The 19259-nt window shown below is 42.6% G+C and overlaps 1 protein-coding gene across 3 annotated transcripts in view; it reads right to left on the reverse strand.

The window, feature by feature from the left end:
• The window catches only part of RXRA (retinoid X receptor alpha), a 474620-nt gene extending 469068 nt beyond the window's left edge, over window positions 1-5552 (reverse strand). Inside the window, exon 1 of one of the 3 annotated variants that reach the window (XM_086921055.1) lies at window positions 5286-5552. The gene's annotated coding sequence lies outside the window, so the exon portion shown is untranslated. The remainder of the gene's footprint in view (window positions 1-5285) is intronic. The other 2 variants (XM_086921053.1, XM_086921054.1) reach the window with 2 other exon arrangements.
• Between the last annotated feature and the right edge of the window lie 13707 nt (window positions 5553-19259).

The raw sequence follows: 19259 nt of genomic DNA on the forward strand, positions 1-19259 counted from the left end.
CTACCTATTTACATCTAACATTGGGTTTTGGAGTAGGGTGGTACTTGTCGCAAAGCGCTTTAAGGCCTCGTCAGGGGTAGTAAGTGCTATATAAATACAATTTACAAATAAAACCAGTATATATACAAACAGGAAGTATCTGTTGTTGGACAGGGGGAGAGAATAATAGTTTGCCATACAAAAAATATGAGACAAACTAGTGAGAACACAGGCTCTCGTATTATTAAAAAAAAATATGATCAAAAAAGCAAATTAAAACAGAGATACTTGTTACATTCAATAATAAAGAGATGGCGGGCCATTTACCCAGAACACAGTCCACAAAATCGTCAACAAACCACTAACCAATGTTTTTTCAGAAGCTAGGGGTGGGAAGGTAACCGACCCCCCTCCCCCACCCTGACCCGCCCCCCCCCCCCCCCTTCCCTCAAACCGTGGTCCGGTGCTCCACAAATCAATCTTAAAGCTGTCGTTAAATATTGATAAACACGATGGGGGGGGGTGTAAATTATTGCCCTTTGCAGTGAATGTGATCTTTACAATTAAACTGCATCAATGCCCCTAATGTTCAGAATGGCTGTTATTACCACCAAACGTTTTCCATTAAAAAGATTTAGAGGGGGAAAGACCGGGGCTGTGCCCTCCTCGGCGCAAGGTGCCCCTTGGAGTGGAGCAGGAAGTGAACTCATTTCTCAGAGAGTCCGAGCCCGCCGACACTTAGTAAGTGTGTCACCATTCCCAAGGTGCCGCTAGAGTGTTGATTGGTGAGTTGTACGACTACGAGGCGCTTTGGGTCATCCAGGCCCATTCTAGTAACTATTGATCTGAAGGCGGGAGGTTTCTAAACCAAGACGGCGTCTCGTGCGCTGGGAAGTGTTTGTTTGCACAGCGCCACACGTGTGCATACTACTTAGCACAGCGAATCATCCTGGCTTTAATACAATGATCAAGGGACTGCACACGTATGAAACGTCAGCTAGTGGTGGGTGAAACATTCCAGAGGAGAGTGAAACACGCGAAATCCACCGAAGAGAAACTTCACTAAGCCAGAACAAATCCACCACTTTCTTAATAATCTGTTCCCCCTGGGCAGAAAATGAAAACGGAGGCGATAGGATGAATACATTGGGGAACGTGTATTTGAGATTTGAGAAACCTGACACCCTTAGAAAACAAAAAAAACACAATTCCTATAAAATATGTTAGTTACTAGAGACGGCATCGTTTCACAGCTCTACGTACACACTGCACAATACACACCAGGCATTTTCTCTCAGCGTCTGAATAACAAGTGTTGGTCATACCTAACGCTTTGGTACTCATTTGACAGATCTTGAAAGATGAGAGGCTGATTATTCCCTGCCAGATTTAACCTCGTCCCCTGTAGCCCAGGCGGGGCACCTGCGCCTCATGCTTTATCTTGGAATTATCTCACTAGCCCCGAAGAAAACGTGTACTTTACCACTATACAAAAGTCTAGTCACAAGGTCAGGTGATTATAATTAATAACTGGGGACAGAAACGAGTTATTTAAACTTTTTATAATGGTTTATACGGAGAAAATCCATGCACTGTGCTATGTTAAAAACTCTGTCGAACAACAATACAACTGACTCAGTTACGGAAAACTGCAGGGGGAGGGGAGCTGTATTTTAACTCAATCTATAGAACCCTGTGTGTCACAAAACGTTAGTGGTGTATGTATAGAGAACACCTCTACCACTGGCGTGGCCTCTTAGGGCTTTGTCGTGTCTGGAATGTGTCTTCCAGTGCAGCTCTGGTCTGTCTGCAATTTCGAATGTCTCGAGGGAAAGCGCCTTGGCACCTGGCCCCTGGGAGCATACATGCTGGGGTCAGGCGAGGTGACCGCTGGTCCGGGTTGTGTGGGTGCTATGTTGATGTGTGTGCAGTGTACGCGCGCCCACAGGCATCCAAGTGACTCATGTATTTGTGTGTTTTCAATAGAGCGGCAAGGCCCTGACTGGCATCAGAGCGCCTCGCAGACTGAGTAACAGAGCGCATATGTCACTTTTTCACAAATGAGAGTGTATCGCTCGTCCATCGCTCTTGGCAGCACTAGTGCTTCGAAACGGTCTAATGGTATGAAGTGCTAAACGACGAGCGACAACACGCACATTAATGGGGAAACACATTTAGGAGTGCGAAACAAAGCTATCGTACAGAACTGCTCTTTATTGGGAAAAGGCCGGTAAAAGACCAGAGAAGTTTTGTTTGGCAGTGGCCACCACCAGCGTGGGGGCTGCAAGCCTCCCCTGCACCGCTGAACTGCCCCTCCCGACGAAAGCGCTCTGATTTCAGCTAGAGGAATGTCAATTCCACGCGCCCTGCCAAGAGTTTCATTTTGGGAAGCTTGCCCGTGGTGGAGAACTAACCCTAAATCTCCCAATCATTTAAGGGAATAGAAACGTAAGACAAAGGCAAGACGTGGTCTAGTGCCCAAGTTGCCACTACTAGAGGCACGCAACTGGGTTCTAATTCGGCCTTTACCATCTGAACAGAAACTGTGTGATCTTGGGCAAATCACTTCGTCTCACTGTTCCTCGGGTGCCGTTAAAGTTTCAACCGAGAGTACTGTGCAACAAGTCGAGTTCCAGGGACAAATATTATACAGAAATAATATAATATTCAGCATCGAAGCACCTAAAAATAGTTTGGTACGCAGTGTCAAGCGACGCTAATATGTTCACTAATACTCCCAGGCATAAAAAATAAAGTTGTTAACAAGTAGTATCGCTGCAGTAGTAGTATCTGTATTGTCGAATATCCCTTTCAGTTACATGAATGTGGGAAGTGCTCAGAAGCAACTATTACGTGGCGCTCCTTTAATGACAAAATCTGTGTAACTAAATGCAGAAGTCTGTGGGTGTAAGTGATAAACTGAGTCAAATTTGCATTTTTAACACGTGACCATGAATTCTAAAGTACTTTTTTTTCTGAGCCAACAAACTTAATTAAGTGGGAGTTTAAAAGGTTAAAACATCGAAACTAAGACCGACCAATTCTTCACTCTTTCAAATGCACTGGAACAGAAGGCCCGACCGGAGGTACACACCAGGGTCCAATCACGCTCTCGGTATTTCGCTTAGAGCCACGGCATTCTAGGAGCTGTACTCTTAGTTCACTTCAATTGAACCACTGATCCCTTTCTGGGGAAAAACGAGCTGTAAACGGTCACTCTCAGATCCGCAAGAAAGCACCCCAAATCGGAATGCGCCTCTATGCCATAATAATGGTACTGAACGCTGTTCAAATTCCAGGGACACAACCGGTGCTTTCAACTGAAAAATAGGAGTACTGCCACTCACTATCTAGAGTACCGGTCCGCCTTCGAGAAGAGCAGGTACTCTCCTATTACATGGATTGCAAACATGCAGATGAGTGCAGGGTTTTGTAAAATGAAAGAAGTGCAGGTACTTCCTGCCGGACAGCACCTGCACACTTAAAGCACAGAACAGATCCTCGAAGAAAAGCCCCGAACCGGGCACAGGGGAGAGGGTTACAGTATCCTAAAGGGGGGCAGCGGGCATTACATGCAGTGCCACTCTTCGTCCAGCCTCAGCTTCCTGGTTTCGGCGTCTTAGAGACAAACACAGACCTGGTTATATGTTTAAGGCACATTTCGGCGATGTCTCCCAAGCTTCAGAAAACTTCACGGGACTCACCGACCCGACACCAGAGCATCCCAACGGAGCCCGGTGGGGCCCAATCACTGCCATGTCAATGGACTTGCGCCGGGGCCGGGGACGGAACCCTGTTCTTACGATATTTGAACACCCTGGGTACGCAATCAGGCACGTGCACCCTGTTGTTGTTTCTGCTAGCTTACGACCAGTATGCAAACCCGTCTAGAATGCAAACCCACATCATGTGATCGCCAGTCACCCATCTTATATTGCTCATATTATCTACAGGCCTAGGATTGTTTACTTTACTCCCTTTCTTACACTTTAGAAGCACTTTCATTTTCCATTTTCTTATGTCTTTCCACACAGGGATCGGTGCTTATTCACTGTGCGAAATACCGACGCACTTCGCACAACATCGGGGACTTGATTTCGACAGCCGACTCCGTCTCGGTGACGCCAACCCTCCCAGGCTGCGAGTAAACTTCAACTTAAAACGCACGTTATTCGCATGCCTGGCTTGTGATCCTCCGCAGATCACAGAAAAAAACTGTGCAGGTTACGGGGAATCTGCTGAAAGGTGGGCTGCGCGTATTCAAGAAGTTCCTTCTTGGAGCAGAAATCTATTATAAACCCTCCCTGCCCGAGCCCCCGCCCCCACCCCTGTACCCTTGACTTCTCTCCCTGCCAGCCTCCATTCCTGTTTTTACAACTTCGTGGCCTGCTGGAAGTGCAGTAAACCTTTGATCCCGGCCCAACAAACCTCTGCTTTGGCACTTTTAACCACATGGCATTTTTCCTGCGCTTTCTGCTGGAGTCTGAACGCACCCCCTTGCCCCCCTAGACAGACACTGCTCAGAGACACAGTATTAAACGTGTTCCCACCACATCTCTCTGCCTGGTATTCCAGGGCCCCCTCCCCCCGAAATACCTTCGCCAGCCCAGGCACCCAAGGCATTACATAACAAGCCCGTTGCTGACAGCCTCCCTCCCCACCCTTCCCCGCCAGCCTCCTGGTTTAAGGCTTTAAAGGGAAACAATCGCGCGGCTTCTGTGTTTAGTGCACCATTACCGATGCACGGTGTGCATTCCACGGTGCACGTGCCGCCCCCACGGTGTGACAGCTTTGCACACGCACGCACGTTGCAAAGAGCGGGGCTGGTGCATTTCGAAAGGGGTGTGTGCATGTAAACAGGGGCACGAGACATCCCTACCACAACACAAGAATGTCTGCTGGACTATACCCCCCAAGCATGAATTTAGCCCCCACCACGTACAGGCAGCCCACCCTCCTCCCACCGTTTTCCTGCAAGGAATCCGCGGTCCCCTGGGTGACCATATTCACCCGTTCCTGCACAAAAACACCAACATTCTCTCTCTCCTGCTTTGCCGCGAGAAGTTGAGGAAAATGTCCCCCTCAGACCCTTGCACTTCTGCCGTGGAAATGAGAGAATCGTCTGACAGCAAGAGGGGCATGCCACCCTGCCCACAGGTACCCCCACCCTGCCGGGGGTGGACACTGCCCCGGACTCCCCCAGCAGCCCACGTCCCTCAGATTACCTTGTGGAAGAATTTAGCGCAACCCACCCCCAGCAGGGCACAAACACTAAAATGATCGCACAGGAAAGTGCGCAAACTCACCCAGCGGCAGGAAACGCTTGCTGTCTTCCATTCCCAGCTAACTCATGCCAAAAACTGGAGCAAAACAAGTACTGGAAAAATGCACCAAAAAAGAGAAAAAAATCGGGTTGAAACGTGAAAATAAGAAAATCTCGGCCACTCCGGAGTCGCAGGACGAAAAAGGGGAGAAAATATGTACAAATCCAGTGGTGTTTTCAAGCCAAAAGCGGAGAGAGTTGCTGCAAACTCACCCAACAATGTAACTAAAGTACTCGTCTGTGTGTGTGTCTGTCTCTGTGCTCAACTACTGAGGCTGCACTGTACTGAGGGCCCCTGCCAGGGGGGGAGCGACGGCCAACCGGCTCCGCAGCAGCGACAGCGGCGCTGCTCACTTCAAGCCAGAGCTTAGCTCAATGAAATCAACATGCAGGGTCTGGGCTGCATGTCTCGGACCGAACTAATGCGGCGCAGAGAAAAGTGGACGAATTTGGCACATGCTTAGGACTTGCAATGCCAGATCGTCAACCCTTACTATGAGATCACACCAAGCGTGTTTGAGTTATAGATTTGAAAACTGACAATGATAGAATTGTGCATTCGCCACTAATAAAATATATTGCAACACAGGCACCATTCTAAAATCTTGTGCCGAGCAGGAAAGCATACATAAATGCACAACAGGTCATGTGCATTATTGCACAAACCGTTGGGGCTACTTTAGTTAAAAATAATTAGGAAAATGCAGAGTATGAAGTCACGCGCTGCCGAAGAAAGATTCTAATCACACAGAGAAAATGCAAATAAAGGGATGGCCCTGCGGCTCGGCGCCTCCCGCCTTGCACGGCACGTGGTTTCTAGGAGAAGAAACACGTGCCACTTGGATGAAAAAATCAGGAGTTTTTCCTGCCTGAAAATTCGGTGGCATGGTGAGGGTTTGAATAAGACAAATTCTTTGGACTCTGTAGGATGAAATGCTGAGACAGCGTAGGCGGTTTCAGCGTTTGTAGAGATCTGTATGCACCTTCCAATGTAGTAGGTGCTCGAGGTCCCTGCCTTTCATCCAGTGTGTTGAATGGATAGATGTATTGTATTGTAGTTGCATTTATATAGCACTTACTACCCTTGTCGAGGCGTCAAAGTGCTTTTGCGGTGAGTGGTACGCTACTCCAGAACCCATAAAGGATTAGTGGTGAATTAGTATAGTGAAATATGAAAGTAATTTCAGTTGAGATATGTTAGTCAGTTATTTGGATTGAGAAGGCTAGTGGAGGGTTAGAAGAGGAAAAAAGGTTTGCATTTATATAGTGCTTGCTACCCCTAATGAGGTATTGAAGCTCTTTTTCGGCGAGTAGCACGATACTCCGGAACCCATAAAGGTTTAGTGGTGGATTAATATAGTGAAATATGAAAGTCATTTGAGTGGTGGATATGTTAGTCAGTTATTTGGATTGAGAGGGAAGGGTCTAGATTTTTTGGGGGAGTTTATAGCTGTAGGAGGGGGTTTAGGGTGAGTAAAAGGGAGGTGGAAGGGAGTCAGTATAGGGAAATATGAAATTAATTTGAGTGGTGGACATGTTCTGTTTTTTGGATTGACAAGGAATAATAAAAGGATAGAAGAGGGAAGGGTCTAGAATCTTTTTTATTTTTAGTTCATAGCAGTAGGAGGGGGTTTGGGATGAGTAAAACGGAGGGGGAAGAGTCAGAGGTAAGGGTTCAGAAAAGCTTGTTTGGGAGATCTGAATAGTAAAATAGGAATGAGATGATGCAAGCAGGGGTAGAGGAGGGAAGAGTCTAGAAAGAGTTATTTTGGGGATGATAGTAGTGGTATAGGGTTTGGGATGAATGAGAGAGTTGAGGTAGATAATATATTGAGATTGGTATAGGGTGAGAAATAGGGTAGTGCATTGGATATGCTGAATTAGAAAAAAACGAATAAATATATAGATACATAAGTACATGGAGGGTATATATATGCATTAGGAAGGTAGTATATGTAGTTTAAGATGCATTTAATACATTCTGGTTTTCAAGTGTTGTACTTTAAATGAATGTATTTTTTATTTTTTGTAATTCAATAGTGAAGTAAGTAAGTGCTGGTACTCAGTATCACAGAGTACTTGCTTTCTACTGAGAAGTTCTCATACTCTCCCATTGCAAGCGCAGAGCCCCTGCTGAGAGATAGTTGTACACCCCCTGAAACAAAGACAGTCAGAGACACAACAGTATCTGCATACTTAAAGCACCGCTTTCAAGTAAATACTACACTGGCTATTAGTGGTATCCTATTGCACAATAATTCTGTTAGTGGCTATTCTTTATAAATACGTTGAATTTTGGGCTGAGATTAGTGGGTCCAATTCACAATCGCATTTGCACATGTAAATTCATTTTGCACGTCCTAAAGGATTTTTTTGCAGTTAAAAATTTGAATTCACAAAACGTGAATTTGTATTGATAAAGGGATTTGCTCACTTTAGATAATCTTGTTGCTATAAATCAATTAAAATTTGTGGAGTAACTTGAAAATACGTTTGTTAGAGGGTGTTTTGTTTCATGATACTGACAGCGCTCTGGCACTTACAACGCACTCTCTTAGTAAAGTCGTCAAAGATTTTCCACCCCTTGGCCGTATGGACCTTTGTTGGTTGACCTGAAGCACTGTAAGGTAGAAGACATCAACAATACATTTGTAGATTGTGAAGCCAATGTGACTCCACAATAAGAACCAGGAATCACCAAATATGGTTAAAAGGGATTTTATATTAGATTACTAATCAATCCGGTACATAAGCAAACCAAAAAAAAGTTCAAAAGATAAAGTAATACTGCCGGTAAGCTGCAATATCTCAGTAGATTGACTCGTTATGAAATGAGATACATAATAGTGACAGCCACAACAATAAAGAAATAAATTGAAGCAAACAGGTTTCCATAAATAAACTCCCCATCTCTCTTCTAAACATAAATAAGGGATAGCTACCTAGGGTTTCTATTTCGGGAGCAGAGAAGGTGTCAGCGCGATTAGACTTCAGTATAAGTCTTGGAAAAATAATAAGTGTTTAGCCTAAAGCTTCACACTCACAAGAATAAGGCTGGCAGAGAAGTCTATCCCTCTCAAACTCAAAAGGGAATCTGCCATTCTAACTGTGAGAACACCAGTTAAAATAATAGGAGATTCAGAAATGTCCTTATCTCCTTTCAGACTAACATAAACCAACCAAATTGTTACCCAAAAGGAGCATCTGCAACATCTTTTAGGTTTCTCATCACATTGAAACTTGGACTGTAATTTGCAATCTTGAACATCTCCCCTTCCTGGTACATGACGAACAGAAGGCCTCTTTCGACCATTAATTCTCCACCTTCACTGCCAAGGTCTTCCCTTCAGGCCTCACTATCAGCAGTCTAATACAACAATAAGCCTTTCTCTAATTAACAAGTATCACGATTATGCACCTGCAAAGAGAGAAAAGAATATGCTGGCAGGGCTAAATGTATTTCAAATGAAGCCTACGGTGACCAGATTTTGAGGACCAAAAACCGGGACAGGCTTGAAATAAAAGTAGGACTAAAGCCTTTAGTCTTACTTCTATACCTGGCCTGGTCCGGTTTTTGCGTACCATTGTAAATGTGTGCCTAAAAACAGTAGACTTGTAAATGTGTGTGTGTGTGTGCATGCTTGTTTGTGTGTGTGTGTGTGTGTATATATATATATATATATATATATATATATATATATTACCTACTGGCGGTCGCCAGTAGGTATATATAGTTAGGACCTAGTTACCATAGGAAATCCCCAACATTCTATTGGGAATAACTTTGGCGCCGATTGAGGAATTTGCATGTAATTTTCCTTAAAATTGCTCCGCTCCTTCCCTGAAAGTTTCGGGGGGATTCGTCAAGTGGGGGCCGAGAAAAAAGGGGGGTCCCAAAACGTGTTTTCCCCATGTTAATTTCCATAGGGACCTTTAGACACGGCTACAGCCCGAACGGCTGAATGGAATTACACCAAACTTGGCAAAATGGTAGGGCCTGGTATGCAGGTGTGCCTTTGCTATGTTTGGTGAAAATCCCTCCAGTAGTTCTTGAGAAAATGAAATTTTTCAAATGGCATTTTCGATGGGACCTTTAGACACGGCTACAGCCCGAACGGCTGAACGGAATTACACCAAACTTGGCAAAATGGTAGGGACAGGTATGCAGTAGTGCCTTTTCTATATTTGGTGAAAATCCCTCCAGTAGTTGTTGAGAAAATGGAATTTGAGCAAAATATGTATCTAAATGCGCTCAACATTCTATTGGGAATAACTTTGGCGCCGATTGAGGAATCTGTGTGTAATTTTCCAGAATTTTGGCCAGCTCCGCTCCGGTCCTTTCCTGAAAGTTTCGGGGGGATTCGTCAAGCGGGGGCCGAAAGGAGGGTCCCAAAACGTGTTTTCCCCATGTTAATTTCCATAGGGACCTTTAGACAAGGCTACAGCCCGAACGGCTGAATGGAATTACACCAAACCTGGCAAAATGGTAGGGCCTGGTATGCAGATGTGCCTTTGCTATGTTTGGTGAAAATCCCTCCAGTAGTTCTTGAGAAAATTAAATTTGAAATTTTTCAAATGGCATTTTCTATGGGACGTTTAGACACGGCTACAGCCCGAACGGCTGAATGGAATAACACCAAACTTGACAAATTGATAGGGACAGGTATGCAGTAGTGCCTTTTCTATATTTGGTGAAAATCCCTACAGTAGTTGTTGAGAAAATTGAATTTGAGCAAATTATATATCTATATGCGCTCACCGTACGCGCACCGCACGCGTACCATACGCGTACGTGCGCGTACCCTTACGTGCGCGAGCGAGTTTCTGATTGGCTGGCAGTCGACTGTCAACATTCCAAACTGTCCAAACCAGGAAGTGTTGGCCACCATCTTGTTTTTCAGGAGAACTGAGGCACAAGAGAGTTCAAAACAAGAGTGGAAAACACAAAAGGGGGCAGGGTAGAGACCCCCCAACCCTCTAGCCCTAATCAGGGGGTCCCAAAAGGACCCCCAAGGGCAAAAAAAAAAATTCAAAAAAATCACGGGGTACGTGCACCGTACGCATATCGTGCGCGTACCCGCGATTTTAAAAATAAAAACATTTTTTTTTGCACTTGGTGGCCCTTCTGGGACCCCCTGAGAAGGGCTAGGGGGTCGGGGGGGTCTCAACCCTGCCCCCTTTTCGCGTTTTCCACTCTTGTTTTGTGCTCTCTTGTGCCTCACTTCTCCTGAGAAACAAGATGGCTGCTCAGGTGGTCCCAGAAGGATAATAACATATATAAACGTTATCCGCTAATAGAATTAGCATTTACAAAACCTTTGAAATTTATTGAAAAAAAATATAGGTTTCACACCTGATATAGTTAGGAATTAGCATTTAAAAAACCTTGCAAATTCACTGAAAAAACCATAGCTTTGAAGCCTTATATATTTAGGAATTAGCATTTAAAAAACCTTGCAAATTCACTTAAAAAACCATAGGTTTCAGGCCATATATAGTTAGGAATTAGCATTTAAAAAAACCTTGCAAATTCACTTAAAAAACCATAGGTTTCAGGCCTTATATAGTTAGGAATTAGCATTTTAAAAACCTTGCAAATTCACTTAAAAAACCATAGGTTTCAGGCCTTATATAGTTAGGAATTAGCATTTAAAAAACCATTGAAATTGCTCCTATATAGTTAGTTGTACTAACTATATTTCGCGCACCCGCAATTCACTGCTGATGATGTCACATATTACATCATTCATGACATGGTCAGTGACATCACTGATGACAGCACTGATGACATCTCAAATGACTTCACTGATGACATCACTGATGACATCTCATTTGAAATCACTGATCACATCACTGATGATATCTTTCATGTGATAATACGATGCACCTCCTCACACTCTAATATAACCTTTGATACACCCAGTGTTAAATACAGACTACCATTCTTGAAACCATTGACTCACCAATACCAGTTACTACATACGCACTCACTGATTCCTAGGTCTACACACACATTCACTCATTCACCCATAGAATCACTCATACATACAGTCACTCATCAATACAACACTATCATATGCACTCATACACCTATACAGACACTCACACACTGCCACTCATCCATGGAGTTACTCACACACCTAGTCAGTCATGCAAAGAATCAATCACACTTCCATTTCCTCAACTATACAGTTATACACACAACACCTTACTTATTCAAACATATACTAACACATACTTACTCAATTATACAATCACTGATACAAATACACAATGATCCATACAGCCACTCGCACATTCACTGGCTCTCATGTATAGCCATTTATATATGCCAACTCTCACATGCACTGTGTTTTACATATGTACTTACTTGGACATGTAGCACTGAGATATCCATTCACTCACTAACACACCCATGCACACAGTCAACCGCCCATATAGCTGTTTCAACATGCACTCTTGAACTCATACACCTAGTGAATCAACTGCTCACACATCTATGCACAGAGTCACACACCTCCCAGCCACCCACACACACACTCAGTCTCCCATTCAAATACTTGGGCACCCAATCAATAACCCATATAGCCACTCATATAGCTACTGATCAACACATGCAGCAGCTTACACAACAACAGGCAAGCTCACTACAAACAGACATACTGATGCACACATTCAGACAGTTTAGTCACTAACCCATGCATTTAGTAAGACACATTTAATCACTCACTCATGCAGTCAGTCACGCACCTACTAAATCCTTCATCCAGACACTTATACATCCACTCATTCTTCAATATGTAAAACATATTTAAACTTTACAGAAACACACAGTCACTGGATGATGTCATCAGTGATGTCATCAGTGATGTCAAATGAGATGTCATCAGTGATGTCATTTGAGATGTCATCAGTGATACGTATAAACAGAGATGTGGCTTAGTGCACAGCAATGGTTTGTTGGAAAAGTTCTAGTAAATTTGTAAGTTTATGAGGTTGGGTGCTCCACCAGGTAGCGTAACCGTCCAAGTACGTTCAATGAATAATACTTGGTTAGCGCACAAACGTCGTAAGTGCGTCCCTGCGGTTGGGCACACCTTTGGATTCGTCACAAAGGACAGACTCCGTTGTTTTGTATTTGTTTTTTTTATTGTTGTTACAAGTTCAAGCAATTCATTTGTGTCACACTTTCATTTATCGAATATTTAATTTCATATCCTCATTTAATGGATTCCAGTGCACATTTATGGTGAAAAAACAAACGCTCCGATGCATTTCGGGCATGGCCCTTTCTCAAGGAGCTTTGTTGGTGAAAATAACATCATTGGTATGCGCCATGATATATGACATTCATCACACAAGATTAGAAGCAAGAAAACCAGGAAAAAACGTGCAAAACATGCAAACTATATCAGTGTTGTTTGGATTAATTCATGCTGAACGTGTATTGTCATGATCCGTGAAAGTGCATAGTGACATTGCGGCGTGTCGGACGACTGGGTGTTCAAAAACAAAAACGAAACATACCGGGTGATTCCTGGTGACAGCGAGGTTCGGGGCATTCACTGGCATGCGCTGTTGATAAAAGAAAACAGCGAAGATTAAAAAAATAACGTGACGCGGTGGCTGGTCAGCAAAGTGGCTCGAGTCGATATCGTAAATTAACTTACTTCGGTGTGAAGCTGAAAACATTTCAAGGGCTCTCTTTCTTTCATAGAAAAGTCGTATCAAAGGTTCTCCTCCTTTCGGTGCGCTGAGGTAACCTGAGCGTAGGTGTGCCACCGCGTTGGTGGGGAATTTGAATCTGACGGGAACCCGGAAAGGTTCGTGGTGTCAGGAGATAGAAAACGGACTCATGGACCTAGTAGAATTTGGCGGCCATCTTAGCATGGGTCAAGTGATGAACGATGAGAGAAGTGCAATAAATGCACTATCTTCAAGATAAAGGGAAACGGGGTGTACGGGGTAGAAACGACAACGTATGTGAGTTTGAAAGCATGTGTGTAATGGTGAAATGTCACAAAGTCACGGGGGTTGCACAAAAAACATAAAACATAAGAAACGAAAACAGTTAAACAAACCACTCAATTTGCAATGCAGTCCGATATCGTACAGATCTTTACAAATAACAGCTACGTTCAATACGGTCATTAAGGCCGAATGGTTTCAAAGATTGTAATCGATAAATCCAGGCTGTCTCACGTTGTAGTAGAGTTTTGTTGTTGTCTCTGCCTTCTCTTTTCTCAACCAACTCTAATACCATGAATTTAAGTTGAGCGATGTTGTGTCTCTGTTCCTGGAAATGCGTGGCTATGCTGGATCGTTCATTTTTTGTCCGTATATTAGATTTGTGCTCGTTAAGCCGTGTCTTTATTTTCCTCTCAGTTTTCCCTATGTAGATCTTCCCACATGGGCACTTTAGTAAATAAATAAGGTTCATAGAATCGCAAGTAGCATTTACATTCACCTTGATGTTATATCCCCTCATGGGGTGGCTTATGCTGTTCCCTCTTATTATGTTGTTGCAGCTGTTACAGTTGTAACAGGGAAGTGTTCCATTGTATGTGATCTGTTTTGTGGATTCCCTTGACAGTATCTCTTTTAGATTGACTGCTCTGGTATAGGCAAAAATGGGAGGGGCTTTAAACAATTCTTTGAATTCAGGCTCTGTGGCGAGTATGCGCCAGTGGTTCAAAATGATTTTTTTGTATTGGCTGCTTTGAGTGGAGTATTGCGAGACCAACACCATTCTGTTGTCTTCTTTTTTAGTTACTCTAGTGAGAGTTTCATTGCGTGAGATGGAATTTGCTCTCTCAGTGGCCTTGGCTATGACATCTTTGGGGTACCCCCTGTTCTGAAATCTGATGCCTGTTTCTTTCATGCGGGTGCGACAAGTTGTAGGATCCGAAGTTATTCGCTTAATCCGCAGCATTTGACTATACGGAAGGTGTTTTTTGAGGGAATTCTGGTGAAAACTCGTATGATGAAGAGTGTTGTTGCGGTCTGTGTCTTTCCTAAACATATTGGTTTCTATTCTTCCTTCTGTGAATTCAATGGATACATCCAAGAAACTTATGATGTGGTCGCTGATGTGCCAGGTTAGTTGAATCCTGTTGTCTTTGGTGTTTAATTAGGTGAGTGCGGCTTCCAATTCGGCCCTTGTGTCTTTCCATATGAAAAAAAGATCATCAATGTAACGGACGAACATTTTAAGATTGTCTGTCCAGTTTCTGTTGCCATAAATAAATGTGTTTTCAAACTCAGCCATGTACATGTTAGCGTAGGTTGGCGCGGCGCAATTGCCCATGGACATTCCGGACAGTTGTAGGTACCAGTGCTGGTCGTAAGTAAAATAACTGTGGTATAGCGTGTAGATCATCAACTCATAAGGAAAGGTTGTAAGGAGGTGGAAATATCACTGTTCAAAATAGCTTTTTCCACGGCGTCAATCCCTCCGCCGTGTGGGATTGATGTGTATAAACTTTTCACATCAGCAGTACATAGAATGAGGTCTTCCCCTTCTTCTATGTTGACTTCAGATAGTTTGGCCAAAAATTCGGTGGTGACTTTTATATAACTTTTTTGACTCTTAAGCAACGGCTGTAGATATCGGTCCAAAAACTTACCCACCGGTTCATGGATGGAATCTCTGGTGGAGACTATCGGTCGGAATGGTGGGTCCACCATGTCTTTATGAATTTTGGGAAGCATAGTGATCGTTGGACTTCGGGGATGTACTACCATAAGGTATTTCCTGGTCCTGTCATCAATGATCTCTTCATTGACAGCTTTGAGGATAAGTTTCCTTAGTTCATTCCCCGCCAACGCGGTGACACACCTACGCTCAGGTTACCTCAGCGCCCTGAAAGGAGGAGAACCTTTGATATGACTTTTCTATGAAAGAAAGAGAGCCCTTGAAACGTTTTCAGCTTCACACCGAAGTAAGTTAATTTACGATATCGACTCGAGCCACTTTGCTGACCAGCCACCGCGTCACGTTATTTTTTTAATCTTCGCTGTTTTCTTTTATCAACAGCGCACGCCAGTGAATGCCCCGAACCTCGTTGTCACCAGGAATCACCCGGTATGTTTCGTTTTTGTTTTTGAACACCCAGTCGTCCGACACGCCGCAATGTCACTATGCACTTTCACGGATCATGACAATACACGTTCAGCATGAATTAATCCAAACAACACTGATATAGTTTGCATGTTTTGCACGTTTTTTCCTGTTTTTCTTGCTTCTAATCTTGTGTGATGAATGTCATATATCATGGCGCATACCAATGATGTTATTTTCACCAACAGAGCTCCTTGAGAAAGGGCCATGCCCGAAATGCATCGGAGCGTTTGTTTTTTCACCATAAATGTGCACTGGAATCCATTAAATGAGGATATGAAATGAAATATTCGATAAATGAAAGTGTGACACAAATGAATTGATTGAACTTGTAACAACAATAAAAAACCAAATACAAAACAACAGAGTCTGTCCTTTGTGACGAACCCAAAGGTGTGCCCAACCGCAGGGACGCACTTACGACGTTCGTGCGCTAACCAAGTATTATGTCATCAGTGATGTCATCAGTGATGTCACTGACCATGTTATGAATGATGTAATATGTTACATCATCAGCAGTGGATTGCGGGTGCGCGAAATATAGTTAGTACAACTAACTATATAGGAGCAATTTCAATGGTTTTTTAAATGCTAATTCCTAACTATATAAGGCCTGACACCTGTAGTTTTTTAAGTGAATTTGCAAGGTTTTTAAAATGCTAATTCCTAACTATATAAGGCCTGAAACCTATGGTTTTTTAAGTGAATATATATATATATATATATATAATAATGATATAATTGTGAGGAACTCGGACAAAGGGGGTAACGTGGTGCTATGGTCAAGGAAAGAATATATCAATGAAGCTCAATCACAATTAAATGATCGAATGTGTTACAGGCTAAGCAGTGCTTCAGCTACTAAAGAGACAGCAAATTCCTTTTATATGAAATTAGTAGCCTGGAAAAGCACTGGGCTTATCTCCTTGGATGAGTATAAATTCATGAGAAATGACCATCCGATCATCCCAAACATCTATTTTATACCAACAATTCATAAGGATGCATCAAAACCGCCAGGGCGACCGATAATATCGGCAAGAAACAGCCTGCTGGAAAATACTTCACGATATATAGATTTTTTCTTGCAAGAAAGTGTGATGGGACTTGCCTCATACCTAAGAGATACGAGTGACTTTTTAAATAAAATCAAAGACTGTGAATGGGAACCTAATTATTATCTTTTAACATTGGACGTATCCTCTTTATACACCTGCATAGACCATAAGGATGGTCTGCGTGCCCTAGAATTCTTTTTGAACAATAGAAATGCCACTTGCCCTCAACATGATATTATGCTTTTAGATATGGTTACATTTTGTCTTAACATTAACATTTTTTTGTTTAACCAGATGTACTATCAGCAAATGCGAGGGGTGGCAATGGGGGCCAGCTTTTCCCCTAGCTACGCCTGCATCCTCATGGGCTGGTGGGAGGAGCTGGTCCTCAAAGGCACACACAGCAAACAGTATGATGACCATGTCAGGATGTATTACAGATACATTGATGATTTATTTTTTGTGTGGGATGGAACTGAAGAAGAAGCCAAAACATGGGTAGATGGTCTGAACCAAAATTGTATTAATTTACATTTTACCTCTACTGTTAGCCCATCTCAGATTAATTTCTTGGACGTTCAAGTACAGGTGGTAAACAAGAAACTAGAGACCAAGCTATTCAGAAAGGAAACAGCCGGGAATTCTATTCTGCATTTTACGAGCTTCCATACTCGTCATTTGATAAGCAGCATCCCCTATGGGGAGATGCTGCGCATCAAACGAATCTGCAGCAACCCTGCGGACTTAGTTGAGGCTCAACTTGGCTGTAAACAAAGATTTTTAGCTAGAGGATATCCTCTTAAAATCATACAATCAGCCATAGATAAAATGCAGAAATTAGATAGAAATACTCTATTGGTCCCAAAAAAGATCAGAGAACCTATTGATATGACTGTTGGTAACCCTGACACTGTGAGACTAATAATTCCTTTCAGCTCACAGGAAAAATAGATATCCAAAATCATAAACAAGAATTGGGCGCTAGTAAGCAGTGACCCAATAATAGGAGCTGAGATGCCAGTAAGACCCAGCATAACCTTTAGGAGGGCGCCATCAATGTATGGGGACTTGGTCTCTAGCAATCCCGAAGTGTCACCATCAAACGATTGGCCTATAAAAAGTAATGGCTTTACCAAATGCAGGTCCTGCAAGGCGTGCCAATATGGAATTAATAAAAAAAGTTATTGTACCGCTTTCAGCAGTAAAGAAATCAAAATATCCAAACCCCTGCACTGCAAGACGGAATATGCCAATTACGTCTTAGAATGTAGCTGTCCCCTAAGATATGTGGGCAGCACGAAATTGCTGGTGAGCAAAAGAGTGTTGCAACACATACGAGCCATCAAAAACTGTGACCCAACTTATCCTGTCGCGTGACATTTTCGCGAGGTCCATGACAATAATTTAAATAACCTCTCGTATTATGTCATTGACACCATCCCCAAAACCAAAAAGGGTGGCGACAGAGAGCAGGCAATGAGGAAATTGGAGACACGGTACATACTTAACTTTGATAGTAAGAATCCTGGAGGCCTTAACAATACGGAAGACCTGCACACTTGTTTATGAATTTATAATACCCCGTTTAGGTTTGAACCCGTAAATCCTTCTCTGTATTTTGCCTTCTGATAATCAATTAGATATGCTTTCCATTAACAAATATATGAATTTTTGTATTGCCTTTGTGTAATAATAATTAAATAGAACTATCTATAGGAGCTGCCCTTTCTCCATATTGATGATCATTTTCAAATTTTAACATTTTAGATGTTTTACACTATATGCACTTTATTTTACGGGTAATGGGTCTTTTGTTTAGTTACATGACAAAACTTAGGTGGTTATCATTGTAATCATTTAGAATGAAATCAGCGTTTGAAATAATGCATTTATGCGGTTATTATATCATACATGAAATGTTTTACAGCAGTTAAATCCACTGATTCTTCATAGGGTCCATGTATCAATTTCATTGATCTGATATATTTAAAGCTCCCTTTTTCCGATGGAGATTTTATATATTTATAAAGATAAATCTATTTTTGTATTTGTAAATAGATATTAAGTTAATTTTTGAGATTTTTTGGCTTTATGTAAAAATCATGAAAGTGAATTTATCTGAACTATTTGACCTTTCTACGCTTTACATTGCTACATCATATGTTTAAAAAGCATTGACTGATATACAGGCACCGAAATGTTTTGTTTATGTCTATTATTCACCTTAATCACGTGCAAAATAGTGCAGCTTTATATTTGGTCCAGAATCCAACTAGCGTTGTCATGTGATCAAGCCACTGAGGTGGTGAAACGCGTAATGGCCGACGAAGAATAAACTGAAGTTTTTGCACTGAAACTGGGTCCGTGTCTGCTTACCAAGGAGACGAAAGGTGGTGTGTTGCAGCAACCTTGATATATATATATATATATATATATATATATATATATATATACACACACACACACACGCATGCGCACACACATTCAAGGCTTGTTCCCTTTAAAGGGCAGAGTAGGGTCACACTGGTGGCTAGCCTTTGTAGAAAGAGAAGGGAAATCCAGAGAGAAATTGTGTCTCTTTAATGGATTTCCTTTCGCACCACACTTATCCTTCTGCAAAAAGGGTTCCAATAAGTTCTTTAAATGGGCCAGTAATGTCCAGTACGGAGTACAGCCCTTTTTAGGTCGAAGGCCTAAAAGGCTGCGCTTGCGCAGTCTTAGGCCGGAGATTTAATGATTCTGAGTAGCGCCGAAGGTCCCGCCTCCGTGCCCCATCTCT

Source organism: Lissotriton vulgaris, chromosome 5 (assembly GCF_964263255.1).
Source record: "Lissotriton vulgaris chromosome 5, aLisVul1.2, whole genome shotgun sequence".
In the NCBI taxonomy this organism is placed as follows: Eukaryota; Metazoa; Chordata; class Amphibia; order Caudata; family Salamandridae; genus Lissotriton; species Lissotriton vulgaris.